The sequence below is a fragment of the Phoca vitulina genome, unplaced genomic scaffold, assembly GCF_004348235.1.
Source record: "Phoca vitulina isolate PV1807 unplaced genomic scaffold, GSC_HSeal_1.0 scaffold32, whole genome shotgun sequence".
Taxonomy (NCBI): domain Eukaryota; kingdom Metazoa; phylum Chordata; class Mammalia; order Carnivora; family Phocidae; genus Phoca; species Phoca vitulina.
The window spans coordinates 13,857,302-13,876,661 of NW_022589735.1; the positions used below are offsets into that span (position 1 = coordinate 13,857,302).

Here is a 19,360-nt window from a genome sequence, read left to right on the forward strand (position 1 = left end):
GAGCCTGCTTCTCCCTCTCCTCCCTGCTCATGCTCTCTCTAGCTATCTCTGTTGCTATCTCTATCTCTCTCTCTCAAATAAATAAATAAAATCTTAAAAAAAAAAACTCTTTTGGAGAAAACTTGGATACTATATATGTGCCTTTGTGATGTAGATTTTCTACTTGCCCACTCCTTATCTTGAGGACCTAAGAGCCACCCTTTGAAATGTAAAATTTAGGGAGAAGTTAAATATTTGGAAATTGGGCTAATGAAAAATCTTAAATGTTCTTTCTACAAATATTAGCAAAAAGCTTTTGCCATCTGAGCAGATGAACTTAACTTACTCCAGGGACCAAAACAAAATTTAGATCCAAATGGTCTTTTATAAACTAGTGAGTTTTGCATTATCATATCAATCTCATGGTTAAAATTTTCAAACAAAAGCTCTTAGGTTTTTGTATCTATCTGTATATTGATAAGTGTTTGCATATGCATGTTTGTACGTATGAGATATTTTTCTACCTTCAAATGGTAATAGCATATTGATTTGTAGAAGAGCTTCTGTTTAATTGGCTTAAAAACGGAAACTTATGAATTAAAGATTCCTGAAACTCTCAGAAATATTTAAAAACTAATCCAAATGCTTTTCAAGTTCATGTGACCAGGGAAAATATTCACTATTAAAGGTAGTTTAAGTTTGTTGGTCCAATTAAAATAGGTATGTCTTTGGGGTTATCAGCTTTGAAATAATGTAAACATACAACTTTCATTCTGACAGTGTTTATTAAATAAGTTCGTGTTATCTCTGTTATAAAATTTCTTAGCAAGAAAAATAGCTTGGGATGACGGCTGACTTTGTCTCAGAGTTTTCATAAGCAACCGAAACATTAATGTTAGGAGCAAGTAAATTCTATAGATTTAAGGGGATAAGATTTTAAGTGAACTTTTTAAGATTGGATTTTTTTTTTTTTTAAGTCAACTCTACATCCAACATGGGGTTCAAACTCATGACCCAGAGATCAGGAGTCACATGCTCTACTGACCGGGCCAGCTAGGCTCTGCATAATTGAAGTTTTTAGCGACCATTATGTTTAATGGAGTGTATACTTAAAAATAGCTTCTAAAATCTTTTTGGTAATTTTGGAACTTTAGAATTTTGCTAAGTTAAGTGATAAAAATTTATTCAATATCTAATCATTTCCAAATAAGACAAAACAGTGAAACATTAATTACTGAATGTAGGTTTATCTACTTTCTTTTGGCTTTCTATTGCAAAACTAAAGATAAATTTGAATTTACTAGTAAACATGTCTTGTGCCACACTGAAAGACTGTACTATAAAAAAGAGCACATGCTTGTAGAAATTATGAAATATCTTTAAAAAGCCCTGTGGGGGCGCCTGGGTGGCTCAGTTGGTTAAGCGACTGCCTTCGGCTCAGGTCATGATCCTGGAGTCCCTGGATCGAGTCCCGCATCGGGCTCCCTGCTCGGCAGGGAGTCTGCTTCTCCCTCTGACCCTCCCCCCTCTCATGCGCTTGCTCTCTCTCATTCTGTCTCTCTCAAATAAATAAATAAATAAATAAATCTTTAAAAAAAAAAAAATAAAAAGCCCTGTGACTCTAAAGAATGCTGACATAACATACAATTCGCAATTGCTTATTTCTTAGTTTTCACTAGAAATTAAGGTTTTTATGGATTAAGAATTCTATTTAGTGTATGTGATGAAAGCTACTAGACATAATAAGGGAAACAACTTTATGCCTGGAAAATGGGATGTGTTTTGGAGTAAGAATAGGTATGCAACAGGAAGATACATTTTTGTTCAGGGAGAAGAAAGTGAATTTGTCCCAAAGTAAAACTGGTTATTTCAAAATAGGAAAGGAGAAAGTAATGGACAAACTAAATAAGAAGTTGGGAAGAGAGAGAGAGAAAAAAGATCTTAGCTTGTGTGGTTAGGTTGGCTTAAGTTTAATAAATTTATTAGAAAAATTACGAAATTTAGCTTTAAAGTCAGTAACGTACATATGTAAAATTAAAACTTCATTTACTCTCATCTGCTAAAAGGACAAAATTTTCTTGAATTCTTGATCTGATCTTGATAAGAGATTGAAAGGTTTTTTTTCTTTACCTTGTACATAATCTGCCTAGGAAACAAAAATTTGATAAATCTATTTATTAAAATAATTTCCTGTGCTTCGTGTTACATTTATTATCAGTCTTCGATTACTTAAGAAAACTGAGTCTTCTTAGAATTAAAGAGCTAAGTTTTGCTTATAACTATGTGACCTTCTGTATTTGCCTTTGAAATCTTCTATGTCCCTTTGGTCAAACAGATAATTAAGTGCTATTTCATAAAGATTGGTGATCCTGTTTAGTCAAGTGTCCAAACCTTTTGATATTTTTGACAAATTTCCCCAAATCAAAATCAGACACCTATAAGGAACAAAGGTTTACTTTATTGAGCCAACAAGCCTCTTGGAAAAACAGCCTGGTACCTTGCTCGGAGTTCCCAACACATAAAGAAGGTCACTTCCTAGCAGGTGCAGGAAAAAAGAAGAGAGGAATTCATCCAAATCTATAGATATTGCAGGCCACGTCTGATGGCACATGCTTGGCTTGGCTTCCTAGCGTCAAAAGACTTTTAATAGTCCATGTGGGGGTTCCTAACGAAAACTTCCAACAAAACAGATTTAAAAGAGTCTATATGGTCAATCACTATTCTTGCTGCATTTATATAAATTAATCAGGCCAAATTTAATAGGATTAGACTTATTTTGCAAATAAATTAGTTTTACCCTAATTATCACTGGTAAAAATAGGGTTGAATATAGAAACAATAATATAGATTTATAGATATCAGACTCTAGTTCTGTTAATTGCCTTTGAGGTTTTGTTACGTACCTGTAACTGGACTGGATCCTGAATTCTTCTGGTTTCCTCATATGTCTTGCTAAAAATCTCCAAATTAACATCTCCAGTTTCTTACACTCTTCTGACTTGGAATCACTAAGAAAAAAAAAAAAAAAGCTGTCCCTTTCCTCGAAACCCTGCAAATTGTATGTGAATGGCTTAATTTAAACTTCAGAGAAATTGCCACAACAATTCATGTTTAGCTAATATGTGGCTGTTGCTATGTGAACCGATCAGAAAGCTCACCAGAGATGTTCAAACTGCAAACCAAGAAAATCTGTCAGATGGCCACCGTCTGCCCTTGCTCTATCTGAAGTTACTTTGTGCCTGACATCTAGAAATCTTCTCGACTGGCTTGCCCTCCAAACTCAGAAATTGGGATTATAGTCTGCTCCAATCATTAGCCATTGTTTTCCCATTGTATCCATAGATATGCTCTTATTAAATACCTGATTGCTTGCTTACGCAAAATAGGCCTCCTGCATCACCCACCTCCTGAAATGCGGCACAGCTATGTAACTGCACTGATCTTTTCCAAGACTGAGACTGGCCCCCTGAGATATGGAGCAAGCTACCAACGAAACTGCTAGATTATGAAACTTCTTATTTGAAGTTTCAAAGGTGGGACTGCAGGGAAGCAGATTTTGTCACCCCAAAATACGTTTCTTTGGCAAGAGGATCACTTGGAGCTAAAGGCAATCAAAGCCCAGCAGATTCAGGAAAAGCTCTTTACCTCACTCTCTCTTTTTTTTTTAAGATTTTATTTATTTATTTGACAGAAAGAGATGCAGCAAGAGAAGGAACACAGCAGGGGGGCGTGGGAGAGGGAGAAGCAGGCTTCCTGCAGAGCAGGGAGCTCAATGCAGGGCTCGATCCCAGGACCCTGGGATCATGACCTGAGCCGAAGGCAGACGCTTAATGACTGAGCCACCCAGGCACCCCTCTTTACCTCACTCTTAACCTCCTAAATTTACAGTGGAGAGGGCACCTGTACCAGGAAGAGAGCTATTAGTGCACATAACTTTTTTTTTATATCTTTTTTTTATAGTTATCAGTTAATCACTATACATTACATCATTAGTTTTTGATGTAGTGTTCCATGATTCATTGTTTGTGCATAACACCCAGTGCTCCGTGCAGAACGTGCCCTCTTTAATACCCATCACCAGGATAACCCATCCTCCCACCCCCCTCCCCTCTAGAACCCTCAGTTTGCTTCTCAGAGTCCATCGTCTCTCATGGTTCATCTCCCCCTCCGATCTCCCCCCCTTCGTTCATCCCCTCCTACTATCTTCTTTTTTTTTTTTTAAACATATATTGCATTATTTATTTCAGAGGTATAGATCTCTGATTCAACAGTCTTGCACAATTCACAGCACTCACCATAACATATACCCTCCCCAATGTCTATCACCCAGCCACCCCATCCCTCCCACCCCACCCCCCACTCCAGCAACCCTCAGTTTGTTTCCTGAGATTAAGAATTCCTCATATCAATGAGGTCATATGATACATGTCTTTCTCTGATTGACTTATTTCACTCAGCATAACACCCTCCAGTTCCATCCATGTCATTGCAAATGGCAAGATTTCATTCCTTTTGATGGCTACATAATATTCCATTATATATATATACCACATCTTCTTTATCCATTCATCTGTCGATGGACATCTTGGCTCTTTCCACAGTTTGGCTATTGTGGACATGCGCACATAACTTTTTAACTTAAGAAACTTATCTGCATTGCAGGGCAACCTTTATTTTCCAAACTTCTCCTCCATCTTCCTGTGAATGGCTTTCCTCATCTTCGTATCCACAGACCCTAACCCCTTCCTTAGCTCAGGGTGTTATATAAGCCCCTACTACCAGCTGCCTTTGAGTCTTCATATCTTTATGGGGCTCCCCTGTGTACGTAATTTTGTTTGCTTTTCTCTGGTTACTCTGCCTTGTGTCAGTTTGATTATTAGACCAGCCAAAGAACCTAGAAAGGCAGAAGGTAAACTCTTCTGCCCCTACAGCAGATTTCTCCTCTTTCCAGACTTGCTGCACATTTGAAGAGGGGTGAAAGAGAGCATCCATGTCACCTTGCTGGTTTTGCCTTAGCTTTGCCTTGTGAGTAGATATAAAGCTGTATTTCTTGACAAAAAAATGACCCCAAAGAAAAAAATGAACTGCTGTCAGTTATGGCAAAGAGGAAGTCATGAAAGGGTCTAAGAAGGAAAAGAAAAGTTTTATGAGGAAATCATATGCTTCATTTGTGTCATCAAATCTCGAGATTCAATACACAAAAGAATTGAGAACAGAGACTCAGATTTTAATACACACATTTATAGTAGCATTATTCACAACCGCTAAATGTGAAGACAACCCATGTGTCCATCAACGATGAATGGGTAAACAAAATACAGTATGTGTATTTAATGGAATATTATTCAGCCTTAAAAAAGGAAGGAAATTATCATGTTACAAACAAGGATGTGCTCTGAAGATGAGATGGTTATGCCAAGCGAACTAAGCCAGTCACAAAAAGATCAGTATTGTATGATTCTGCTTATATGAGGTACCTAGCATCATCAAAGTCGCAGAGACAAAGTGGAATAGTGGTTACCAGAGGTCGGGGGCAGGGAGAAATGGGGAGTCATTATTTTTTTTTAAAGATTTATTTATTTATTTGAGAGAGGGAGAGAAAGCACGAGTGGGAGGGGCAGAGGGAGAGGGAGGAAGAATCTCAAGCAGACTCCGCACTGAGTGCAGAGCCCAACACAAGGCTCAATTTCACGACCCCGAGATCACGACCTGAGCCCAAAACCAAGAGTTGGACGCTTAACTCGCTGAGCCACCCAGGTGCCCCAAGGGAGTTATTTTTTGAGTGGGTACAGAGTTTCAGTGTGGGATGAGGGGAAAGCCCTGGAAAAGGATAGCAGTGATGATTGCACAGCATTGTGAATGTACTCAATACCACTGAATTGCACGCCAAAAAAATAGTTAAAGTGGTAAATTTTATATTATGCACATTTTGCCACAATATTAAAAAATGGTAAGGAAAATAAATAAATCTTGAGATTCACAAAGGTCCAGAGAGTGGGCTCTGGGTACATGTCACAGGTATATGATGTTACTGCTTTTCAAATGGAAAAAAACAATATGGATAATCTAACAAGCAGAAACAAATTGCTTCAAGAAAATTATATTTGATCTCACTTTTAACACTCATTACATAATAAAGAACCTTAATTAAAAGAATCTGAAAACTGAAAAAGCATCAGTTAAATATATCAAAATTTAGGAAAAACAAGAAGTAAAATCAATGAATCCCTAAAGTAGTAATTGGTGAAAGTTTGCTGTGCACACATTGTAAGGACAGTTTGGGAACACTTAAACCAAAACACGGAACGAGGCTTACAGGTGTATTGCTGTGAAGCAGGTTATATAGTGAGAAGGCGTTGACCGTCTATTCTTTACAGTACAAATTCTGCAGCACAATCTAAGTTTTGCTTATGATTTTCAGAGGCATAAGCAAGTGACCCAGGGCAAGTTAGGTTTACCCGTCTTGCAAAATAGGTGAAATTAAGCTTTGCTTGTATGACTTCCCTGGATGTGTCTGCTCAGGGAACGTTCTAGTCTGGCGTCCAGGTTTGATTGTAACAAATATAAGGGTACAAAGTTATTCTAAACCCACACTAAGTGGCAGGGATCGGCCTGAACAGATTGTATATCAGGGTTGGGGTGGACATTGAAGTTTCAAAAACGGGTCTCTCAGGTCAATTTCAGAGGTGTCCGGAAAGAGAGCAATAAGTAGAGGAAAAGGAAAGACTAAAAGAAGCCCAACTGACGGCGGCTATGCCGGGGAATGAGAAGAGATAAGTGAGAGGAGCGGCTGAGAGGTCTGACATGGTAATTGCTTGAAAGCTAAAAATAGAGAATTGGATATGGGATGGAAGAAATAGTATGTGAAACCTGAGGCCGAGTGCGATCGCTGATGTCACATTCTGTGATGTTCTCTCTTGACTCTCGGCATCAAGGAGGAGGATTATTGATGGTGATGGGGCAGAAACTTCGGGATGGGGAGCCAGAGAAAAGTATTTTGGCTGAATATCTTTGAGGTGTTGGTCAGATGAGGGCTGAAGACAGCAAGAGGAAGAACAGGTGCACGCAGGGGCTGCAGGCGGGGAGGCAGCTCAGGCGGGGAGGCAGCTCAGGCGGGGAGGCAGCCCAGGTGGGGCAGGGGTTCCGGCAGGTTTCGAAGGGGAGAAAGAGACCATTTTTGGTTGTTGCAGAGCAACACGCAGCAGGAGTTGGCAAGAAGAGCCAGGTGGGAAAAGACAGAAGGAGAGATAGTTGAAAGATAAGAATGAGTCCCTAATCTGGTCGCCAGGCGGGAAAAGGGGTCGTGCGGATGAAAGGGAGAGATGGGGAAAATCGGAGGTGGTTTCAATAAAAGCAGAAAGACTAAATGAGTATTTAATTATCAATTTAGCAATATGTGAAGTGTACTGGCTTAAATTTCTTTAAGTTCTAAAAGTGTGAACTGGAAGACAAGGAGATGTGTTAAAAAGAAACTCCCAGAACCTTCTGGCAAGGGGAACTCATCTAACCACATAGCCAGCACGTTTATGTGATTTGTTAAGAGGTTTTTTCTTTTTTCTCCTCAAAGCTTTGGAGGATTTGATCGAAATCTTCATTTATGACTTTGAATCTCATTGCAAGCTCCTTCGTATATGCCCCAGTGTAGGAAAGCATCATGTACTACAGAGTTCCCAATAAATCACCAGGCGCATGCGGTCTATGCTTTTGTGCTACTCACCATAATAAAAATAGCGTGTTGGTATGCCTCACTCCACCAAATAAATAATGTGTTCAGCTGTTACCTTACACCAAATAAATCAATGAAAACAAATGTCTTTCTGCCGAATAATTTCATCTTAAACTCTAACATGTATCAGAAAATAGATTTCCTGTGTTCTTGAGCACGTATAGTAAACAGCACCAGCTCAGTGGTCTCTGTGTACTGTTCTGGGGAAGTTTGGAGGGGGGAAAGGATTGTTTACTAGAATAAAATCCTTTAAAAAAAAAAAAAAAGGATTCTTATCTTTCATTTAGGTTAATAACATACCACATATATTTGTCAATCAAATTAGAATTACTGTCAGCGCATAATGCATTTTAGTTGAGCCAATATCAGTCAGTCCTGATTTATTTGCTTAATACAAATCTAATTGAGTTTCAGCCTGCTCGTCTCCTTTCCGCTGTTAACCGACCAAGTACATCTTTAATTTCCAAGAGCGATGGTGTGGTAGCAGTTGAGAGGAAGAGTGATTTGCATAAAGCCCCAGAAGGGTGCCAAAACTCTTCACGCTTTAAACAACGGCCTTTATTATTCTGTAAGTGGATGTGTTGAATTTTCATGCTTTTGTTTCCAGTTCAGCCCTGACAGAAAAGAATAAAGTAGATTTTGCCAGCACCCCTGCTGTGCCCTGGGGGAGAAATTCAATGTGCCTCATTTGTCTTAATTGGAGAACCGCCCTCAGCACCAGCTTTTTCTATGAATACATTAGCATAACAGACAGAAAATTCAAGCCCACTTTTGTAGCAGCCGGCTCCCCCCTCCACGCACACCTCCCATTTTTAGACTAATAAAAACTGCACTAGGGGAGAAGTACATGTTTCATCTCCTGGATTTCTCATAGTTGGTGTTGTAAAATTCTCTGTACAGGAGAGATGTATCAAGCCTATGTTATCTCCGCACTGTTATTAGAGCCGGTCGTGAAAAATGTGATAAATATCATCCATGACAGAGAGCTGAAAGCTTCTCTTTATTCTTCATAATGTGCTAATCCTATATACTTGTTCTTTGACTGGTTATGCTGCTTTTTCAGAGGGGAGAGTTGGTTTTACAGAGACAAATGGGTAGCAGCTATGAATGAACCTGGGGGGAGGGGAAAAAGAAAGAAAGAAAAATTCTTAGCGAGGTGAATGTATTAGCGCTAAAACAAACGCAGTTGTCTGAGTCCAAGCAAGATTTTAAACCCTGTGCCAATTCATTGGAGAAATATGAAATTCATCTCCACGTTTTTCATGTTACAAAAGGGCTCTAAGTCTGGACAAACAACCTGCACCGTGTAAATCATTTCCCTAATCCAGTCCCTTCCAGTGTCTGATGGCACTAATGGAATTTAAAGGTAGGTGTTTCAAAAGAAATATTTCGTTTACATGTTCCCAAGACTGGTATTAAGTCTTTCATCACATCTGTTCAACCTGCTTGCCATTGCCAGCATGAGAAAGAGACGGAAAACATGGGGAAAGATATAATTTCTTAATAAAACGTGGTGTACATATTCTCTTGGAAAGATGGCTGCCTTTCAAAAAAACAGTGAATCCATATTTTGTCTTGATTTTTCTCCAGCAGGCCTAATTTACCACGTCAGTCACACACTGCTCTCACTAGAAGCCTTCCAGGGATTTTAAATAAGGTTTTTTTTTTTTTTTTTTTTCTGTTGTGGTTACGAGCTTGTTTGGTTTTGAATTATTTGTATGCCCATTTAAAAATTAAATACCTTTTGGGTCAGGTCCTTGTGGGTAAATGAAAGGCAAAATCATTTTGAAATCATAATTTTGAGATGCGGAAGTTTCCCGGCCTGGAGAGAAACCAACCAGTTCTCACTTCTGTATAAATCCTCATTCTGTCGCCAACTTCAAACGCTTGGTACGCACCGTCAGAAGCCTGAAGGCAAAACTGAGGGATTAATGGGCTCTCCCCCTCCCCCTGCCCTTCCGGCACTTTCCATTCACTCAGCCCCAATAAACATTCCAAGAGGCAAGGATGAGCTGGTAAGCGTTGGAGACTAGGAATAAAATGTTTGCTTTCTTCTGTAAAGGAATCTAAAAATAATCATTTCGCTTTATCTGTCTAGTGAGAGGAAGTCAGCTTTTCGCTTTACCCCTGGTTTCATTTACATTATAAAAATGACAAGCAGTTTACCCCAGTTTATCAGATAATCCCTGCTGCTTTCTAAACAAACATTCCAGCCTCTCGGAGTTCTTTCTCGAATCCTCCTTCCCCCGCCCCGAACGGCCTTGAAGTCTCGTCTGGGGTCTGGACTCAGCTGGCTCAGCCCGTCCTGCACATCAGTAAGAGCTGGTGCCCATGAACACCCCATTCTCCCTCTATCCCATACCAATTTGTTTCCTTTTTTAGACAAATAATGAAATATTCGTCTTCCTGGAATCTTGTATTTACTACCATTCCTAACAACTTTCAAAAATCTCAAGGGAAGAGAAATGGGATTGTGAGATGCTTTGAGGACTGAATTACAGCTTTTCTTGGGAGGTTGTTGCTTTTGTTCTCTAGCATAGTATTAAAGATTTTAACATTTGCTATTGTGAGAGTGATATGCGTTCCCTTTTTCAAAATGAGAAAATACTGAAAATCGTAGAAAAGAATAAAAGCCACTCGTGGTGTTTTCGTTTGTTCTGTTGTTGCTGTTGTGTTACTGCTTCAGTTTCTGAGAAACACCCCACAACCTTTGCAGACATGTTAGGCAAACTGGTTTTTTAAAACACCCTGATAGGGTATTTGCATGTTGCCCTTCCCTCCCCCTATGTTGATTTGAGCTACCTGTCCTGGGTTGAGGGGCGGCAGCGGGGATTTAAACTCTTGGGGAAGACTCACCAGTTGTTAACCTGAGCAGAGTTAAGAAGGACTGTTTTATGGTAATTCATCCATTATTTTTTGTGCCATCACTCTCTATGAAAATCACTTTTCCCCACAGAAATGAAGCATTGGTAGAATGACCCTAGAAAATCAAGCATAGGTATTTAAGGGGGGGAAAGGGAAGACGTTAAGTTTGGGGAACAGATGGATAGGAAAGTGACTCTCCCTGTGTCCACAAAATATAAATTTATCCTGAAGACCTGGAGTAAAAATAATCTTGCATGTTATTGTGGGCACTCTGTGAGGTAAAGGTTAAGTACGTACCTTGATGAAAAGATGGGTCATGATGTGGCAATGTCTCTCTGAAGAAAGCCAGGGGACTCTTTCCTGAATCAAACTTTGAAGAGTGAAATTTCAAAAATTATATCAATATTAATGGGGTAAAAGCTAGAATTGACTTTGGAAAGTACTCTTTTGACTTTACCAATTTTTTAAAAAAAATTTTTTTAAGATTTTATTTATTCACTTGAGAGAGAGAGACAGAGGGAGCACAAGCGGGGGGGGAGACAGAGGGAGAGGAAGAAGCAGACTCCCTACTGAGCTCGATCCCAGGACCCTGAGATCATGACCTGAGCCGAAGGTAGCTGCTTAACCATCTGAGTCACCCAGGCGCCCCTTGACTTCACAAATTTATTCAATTTATACAAGATCCTTACATGGTCAAAACACAACAGCCAAGCAATACCAAATTAGGGGAAAACCAATGGGCAAGAGTAGGACAACTAGTAAGACCAGAGTTTTAAGGCAAAATATTCCTGAATTTAATCATACAGTTCAAATAACAGTTACCTAAAATTCCAAATGATAATCATTTCTATTGAAGTTACAAACAAAAAACATATACATGCTAATTTAACATCGACAAATTAACAATGAGATGCGCTACGTTGTGTAGTAACAGGCATAATGAGGTGATGAAGAGAAAACACTTTATATTTGTTTTGCCTACCAAAATTTCTCACTTTAGTGAATTTGTAGCAAATTAGCCCAAAGAGAGTCTCCTCTCTCCTCCTGTTTATTTAGGGAACACGCTGGCTATTACTTTTTCTTGCTTAAACTTCTTTGGAAGTTACTGACTCCTCACTGTCTTGATAACCTCTTTGTATCTGATTCTAAAGACTTAGCCAACATAAACTGGGGGAGTCCTTTAAGTAACCTCAGGTTTATCTGTCAACTCTCTTCAGTGATATATCTGTTCTCTGAAAAGAAAAGGAATGTCAGATAAGGAATGATAGTTGTTAAGTAACCATATCCTTTAGGTTTTAACCTAAAAAAAAGCAAGACACCTGTGTGAGGTCTGCGGTTGTGCACAGCATTTTTCCCTCTGGAAGAGTAACTGGTTCCCTGTAAGGATGTGGAGTAGAAGCAGTACACTTGCGGCCTGGATCTGGTGTCTGAACAAACGGAAGAGGGACCAAGATTCTACACTGTGCTGTTGTTTGGTCAGATGAAGAGAAGTAAGGGAGAAAGGGACACATGCCATCGCAGTTCCCAGGGAAAAGAAATTTTCCAAAGGTACAACAAGAGGAGAAATTTTGGGTGGTAGTGGAGTGCTAAGAAGCTCGAGTGGTGTCAGGGAAAGACATTGCAGGATGGGTGTCTGGCTCAGGTCATGATCCCAGGTTTTTGGGATTGAGTCCCACATCAAGCTCCCTGCTCGGCTGGGAGTCTGCTTCTCCCTCTACCCCTACCCCACTTGTGCTCTCTCTCTCTTTCTTTCTCTCTCTCACGCTCTCTCTCAAAGGGATAAATAAAATCTTAAAAAAAAAAAAAAAGGAAGGAAGGACGGAAGGAAGGAAGGAAAAGAAAAACAACACGTAAAAAGCCCATTCCACTTTCTTGGAGTTTACAAAAAATGGTCTTGATTCACCCCATAGTCTAGTGGGTATTAAATCGAAAGGAATATTCATCTCTTACACCTACACTTTGTTTATCGGACTATAAATTATTTTTTTCTGGGATAAATTTTGCAAACTATAACCAAGTCCTTTGAAAATATAGAAGAAAAAAATTGAGGCAGTTTGTGAATTCTGACCATCATGAATTTTCTTTGACTTAAAGAAAGTGTGTTCTAGATCAGATTCATACTGCTATCTACTATGTGAATATTCTTCAGAAGTCAAATTTGTTTTTATACAAATAAAAATATGAATGTAATATCAGCATATAACATTGCAGGCTTATAAAAATGCCATGAATTTTTAATGATTTTTTTTTTCAGGAGAAAAGGAAAACCAAAAATATGCCAACATTTCAGTACCCAGTTGATTTTTCTCCAAGAACAAGTCAAGCAGCATAGATTTAATTTTAGTGTATAATAATAATGTGAGTTAAATGTGGCTCAAAGTACTGCCCTGCCCCATACTAAATGAATACTCACTTTGATATGTTCTCTTTTAGTAGCTGCCTCTCATATGTGGACAGTGTGTCATTTAGGCTGGGTTGTAGGCAATATAAACCAATTCTGACTTAAGCAAAAAGGGAATTTGTTAGATGAAAAGGACAAATCATAGACTTGAAGACAAGTTGCTGGTCATTGGGGCTCCAGGGAACATGACCCAAAAGCCACTCTCTTTAGGATGCCACTGTTGGGATAAATCTCAGCCTCCATAACCAAGTTTCTCCTTAAAAAAATCAGGTTAGCAAAACTTGGGTCAGATGTCCATTTGATTAACAATTCCCCTGATGGTACACATGAGGAGGGAGTATAGGGTGCCATTAGAAGAATAGGAATGGGCAGGAGAAAGCAACAGATGTCCCCTAAGAACAACTACCAGAAATATACCTGTGTTGAATATTGATTGTGGAAAAGTGAAAGCATTAGTATTAGCATTGACAACAGAAGAATTTCCTGCTGACTTTGTTTCCCTAAATGACCTCCAAGTAGATCCTCCACCTCTGAATACATGGTAATAAAACCCTGAAATAAGGATGCCGTATAATGGCCGGAGATGTCTGCTTACCTAGCCACATTTAAATACTGGCTTCATATGTGCCTCCTCTGGAGGATTTATATGCCCCTTTCCTGGCTTTGTACTGCTGCCCCCAGCCCTTTATCATCTTTCTGATTTTCAGTATGATCTTCATTAGTTCTTCATTTCCCCGCAGATTACTCACCAGCCTGAGTGTCCTAACAATGCCGACCTACAGCAGCAGTGACTGAGTTTTAGTGTCTCATGAAACAACCATCTTAACCAGTGTGGAAACAAAATTCCGATCTAACTATTCTCTAATCCTTGGTGCCCGGGCCCTGTCACCTCAGCTATTGTTGCTAGACTCCATATTGCTCTGACTATACATATATATATATATATATATATATCTCAGCAAAATCTAATTTTGTGTGATGCAATCAAGAAACGTCTAGGTACAGACTAAGCAGCCTTTCAACTATGTTTGTTTGGGCACTTGAAGGCTGGTCTACTTTTGAAATGGCTCCCTGAAAGACCAAATGGGGAAAAGCCAAGAACTCTGGGCAATACTTCAAAAGTCAGCAGCTGTTCTGCACTCCCAGTCAATCCCAGTTTGCCACTTGGCTGCTTACTGATGAGCTGCTTGTTTGATAGCACCATAGTGTATTCCCTGGTTCACCCATTGGCTTACCAAGCTTTGGGCAGAGATCTGGTACCGCAGAAGCTTGGCCTCTCTGCTAAACAGCTTGTTATAAAGGAAAGAGAATTTGATTGGAAGTCAAGAGTCCAGTTGCAGATTTGAACTTTCCCTAATTACATATATGGTGTTGGGCAAGTAACTTAATATATCTAGGCCTTAGGGGTTTGCTGTTGTTGCTTTTGTTAACATTTTATTATGGGAATTTCAAACCTATGCAAAAGCAGAAAGAATAATATAATAAATCCCACGTACCTATCATCTACTTTCAGCAATTCTGAACTTCGATTTATTAAACTCTGCTTCACCTACTAGATTACTGTGAAACAGATCCCAGACTCATATCATTATATCCTTAAATATTTCAGAGTGTATCTCTAAAAGATTAGAACTACTTTGTTTTTAAAAGTCACAATACTAGAGGCACTTGGGTGGCTCAGTTCGTTAAGCAACTGCCTTCAGCTCAGGTCATGATCCTGGAATCTCAAGATCCAGTCCCAAGTTGGGCTCCCTGCTCAGCGGGCAGTCTGCTTCTCCCTCTGATCCTCCTCCCTCTCGTGCTCTCTCTCTCTCATTCTCTCTCTCTCAAATAAATAAAAATAAAATCTTTAAAAGTCACAATCACATTAGATACTAGAAGTAATAATAACTCAATAATATTTTCAAATATCTAGTGTTCAAATTTCCTGACTGTAACATTTTAAAAAATATTTTTTTAGGGCACCTGGCTGGCTCCGTTGGTAGAGCATGCAACTCTTGATCTCGGGGTCATGAGTCTGAGCCCTACGTTGGGCATAGAGATTACTTAAAAAACTTTTTTTCAATGTTCTGTTTTCCTGAAGGGCAGGTGCAGGCAGCTAGGTGATGGCAAGAGATGTTCACTTGAAGATCTTGCCCTGACTGAAGGTTTTGCCCACATGCTGGAAGGCCCCCTCCCAGGAAAAGTACTCTTGAACCAGTGTCTGGGTCTCCTTGCTGCCAGGATCCAGTTTCCGCCATGTATATGACTCGAAGTCCACCTGCCAACTTGGACTCAGCAGAAAGGCAAGTTCCTGGCCTCAGATGCCCCAGACTCCAGAAACAGAGCTGCTATTGTTGGTTCCAAAGAGGATGACACTGGCAAAGGCATTCTTCCTCAGCTTGTCCAACCACTGGAACATTCCAGTGATAAGGTTGCAACTCATGAAGTTCTGAGTGAGCTCTTCAGGGAAGTGGTACTCTGCGTACCACAGAGACCAGCCATCCTTATCAAAGTGCTCCCAAAAATACGGGAGCACCACAAAGACAGTCCTCATTGGAGTACTTGGCGCTTAAATTCTCCAACACAAAGGTACTCTTGGGAAGGTGAGCAGAGGGGTCCTTGGCCTTTGGCTCAGCAGCCAGTGTCTGGTCACGTTCATCCATCTTCTCCCCAGGAGAAAAGGGCAGCAGCCTTTTTCTCCTCTTTCTACTCAGCCTGGCTTCTCTTCCTGAGAACCTTTCTCTTTCCATGGGGTGTCCTTTTTAGGCTGGCTTTCTGCAAACTTTATAGCGACAAACTGGGCCATCTTCTTATAGAGTTTCACCTCCCCCAAGACAGCTCTGAACTGGGGCTGGTTAATGCAAGTGAGGAGCCAGTGGTTGGTATTGGGGAAGGCCTGGCAGAAAGAAGGCGCCAGGACCTGTTACTAGAGCCAAAACAGAGTGCAGACAACTGTGATGTCAGCGAGGGTCACACATTTGACCACCAGGAAAAACCTCATCTTCAAGTGAACATCCAGTAGCCCCAGAATTCGCTTCACTTCCCCCTTTGCATTCTCTGTGGCCTGATCGTTGTGGTGCATGATGCCCAAGGTGGGGAACACCCAGGTGCTGGCTGGGGGCACTATGTCACTATCAGCAAAGCTCACCCACCGCACCTCCAGGGCTGCTGTCTCTGGAGTACTTCCCTGTAGCTCTTCATTGCTCACCTATTAGGCAATGGCTTTACCCTCAAACACACAGAATCATCGTCACCCTCAAATACTGGAACTTGCCAGCAGGAAATTTACGCAGAAATTCAGGGGTGTAGTTGGTTTGGCCAAAGTGGAAGTGGGGTGGTGCAGAGAGCACGTAGACCTGAGCCCTGCTCTATGAGCAGCAATGAGAGCCTTGAAGGCCCTCCAGTTTTCAGGATATGTGTACAGGGTCCCAGCTGCCATGGTGATTCCACAGAGAAAGCTTTTAGCTTTAAAATTTTTTTAAATTAATTTTTTAAAATTTAAAATTTTTTAAAGGATCAAAATGAGGTCCAAAAATTCAATTGTTGAATTTATCTAAGTCGATTTTAAACTATAGATTCTCCCTCTCTCTCTCTTTCTCTCTCCTTCAACTTATTTGGGGAGGGGGGGAAGTAGATCAATTGTCCTGTAGAGATTCTCATTGTGGACTTTGTTAATTGCATCCTTGTAATGATTCTTAATATATTGTTCTGTCCTCTGTATTTCTAATAGTTAGATCTACAAGTTTGGTCACTTTAAGTACTAATTTTTGATAAAAATGCTTCTAAGGTATTGTGCACTTCCATTAGGAAGCATATTATGTCTAGTTGTTTGTCCTTTTGAGTTGTTAGCAGCCATTGATAACTATTGTCTAGATCCATTATTTCAAAAGGGGTTGCAAAATAGTGATATGATATTTTTAATATACCTTCTTCATTTACTAGCTAGAGTACTTCTATAAATCTATAAATAGTAGCTTCTTGCAAACTATTTGGTTACCCTGCAGTGTAGAGATATGGGAAAGGCAGGATAAATGCTTGAGTCTTTCCCTGTATTTACAAGTTTTAAAAAATAATGAATCATTTTTCTAGCATCTTCTCATAGAGAACAATGAGGGGTTTTTTGTTGTTATTTAAGATCATTATGCACTTTTGGGTTTAAACATATTTGATGCACTTTAACCCATTTTGGTTCTTATTCTTGTAGAAGCCCATATCAGCTAGTGGGAACCTCTTCAGTTAGTCTAATAAGGAGAGAACACATAAAACTCTATGTTTGCAGAAGACATGAGCTATGGGAAAATCCAAAAGAATTGACAAAAACACTCCTAGAACTAAAAAGTAATTATAGTAAGGTCATAGGATACAAGATTAATATATAAAAGTCACTTTCCTATGCACCAGTAATGAAGAAGTGGTATTTAAAATTAAGAACACAATATCAGGGTGCCTGGGGGCTCAGTTGGTTGGGTGACTGCCTTCGGCTCGGTTATGATCCCAGAGTCCTGGGATCGAGTCCCACATCAGCGGGGAGCCTGCTTCTCCCTCTGACCCTCTCCCCTCTCATGCTGTTTCTCTCTCTCTCTCAAATAAATAAATAAATAAAACCTTAAAAAAAAACCACACACACACAATATCATTTGCATTAGCACCCCTGAAAATGAAATACATAGGTGTAAAATCTAACAAAACATGTACAACACCAAATGAGGAAAACTTAAAAACTCTGATGAACAAAATCAAAGAACTAAATAAATGGAGAGATAGTCCATGTTCATGGACAAGAAGACTCAATATTGTCAAGATATCAGTTCTTTCAACTTGATCTACAGATTCAATGCAACCCCAATCAAAATCCCAGACATTTATTTTATGGATATCAACAAACTGAGTATAAAGTTTCATTATTCATAAAAGACAAAAGACCTGGAATGTTCAACACAATACTGAAGGAAAAGAACGAAGTTGGAAGAATGACACTATTGATGTCAAGACTTACTGTAATTGTAAACTTCTGCTCTGCAAAAGACAATGTCAAGAAAATGACATGACAAGCCATAGATTGGGAGAAAATATTTGCAAAAGACATATCAGATAAAGGACTGTTATCCAAAATTTATAAAGAACTCTTAAATTTCAACAATAAGAAAACAAACAATCTGATTTTAAAAATAGGTCAAAGGAGGAGGAAGAAGAAGAAGAAGAGGAAGAAGAAGAAGGCGAAGGGGAAGGGGGAGGAGGAGGAGAAGAAGAAAGTATTATACCTGTCAAGAAGGCAAAGCAAAAACAGCACCTCTCTCTGTGCAATGCTGGAAGTTGAATGGGGACCAACACACAAATCCATGAGATTTTCTTTAGTGCTCTTTTTTTAATTTTCCAAATGAGAAAGCTAATAATACAAAAACTTTAAGTCATCAGGAGTCAAATTGTGATGATAATCCTGTTTAAATCAAGCCTGAAGGAATTAAAATAAGTATATGTTTTATAATTTTGAAAGTACTCTTTTTGAAAAAAAGTACTCTTAAGGTGTTCTGGAAAATGTACTTACGTGTAACATCTCCATTTTTAGTGATTGTGGATAAATGATGTGTGACTGTAACTTCCTCCTTGGTTAAATTATAAGCTATTATATATCACAACATGATTGAATAGATGTCATTTCAAACCAAGCCCAAGATAAATGACCCACATTTCAAGTTAAGCTTTTTACATGTTGAAAGAAGACAATAATCTTGGACCCTGACTAAAACCCAACACAGAAAGACTGATGTATCACATATTCTAAATATCATTGAGTCAAAGGCAATGAAATTTGTTACATACTATGATATTTGAGAATGTATGTGAGCTTTTTAAATGTACTCCATGGTTCAGTACTAGTCCTGATCCATCCAGTTGATGCATCACGTCATCAACCTGCCAGGAAGCCTTTGGAGAGCCATTTGTCCCTGGATCCAAATCAAATATGTACCCTGACTGTTAAAAAATATTTTGTGAGACTCAACAACTGAACTATCTTTGATAGGACTGCCAAATGAATTATGAGAACAGTTGACCACTTTGGACCCTGGGGCAATATTACCAAAAAGAAAAAGAGAAAAATATGTTCTTTCTAGTTTCTGATCTTATGCAGAACAAATGCATCATTCTTTCTGTTATGAATCTCAGTTGAAGTCCAAGGCTCGTGCACTCTTCTTTTTTGGAACTTAACAGGGTAGAGATGTCATTTATCCTGTGTATCATTCGAAGGGGCATATACTCAAAGTTGATATGTAACATTATTTCTGAATCACAACACAGTTGAGGCTTAGGAGAGAATTGTTGGCTCCTGACTTACCTGGGATCACCTCTCAGCATTACCACTTAATAGGACCCTCCTCTTTCAAAGTGGGGTAATAATATCTATCTTT

At 39.3% G+C, this 19,360-nt stretch overlaps 1 pseudogene; it reads right to left on the reverse strand.

Moving 5' to 3' along the window:
• Window positions 1-15,090: 15,090 nt before the first annotated feature.
• Window positions 15,091-16,392, reverse strand: LOC116645184 (annotated as a pseudogene).
• Window positions 16,393-19,360: the final 2,968 nt, after the last annotated feature.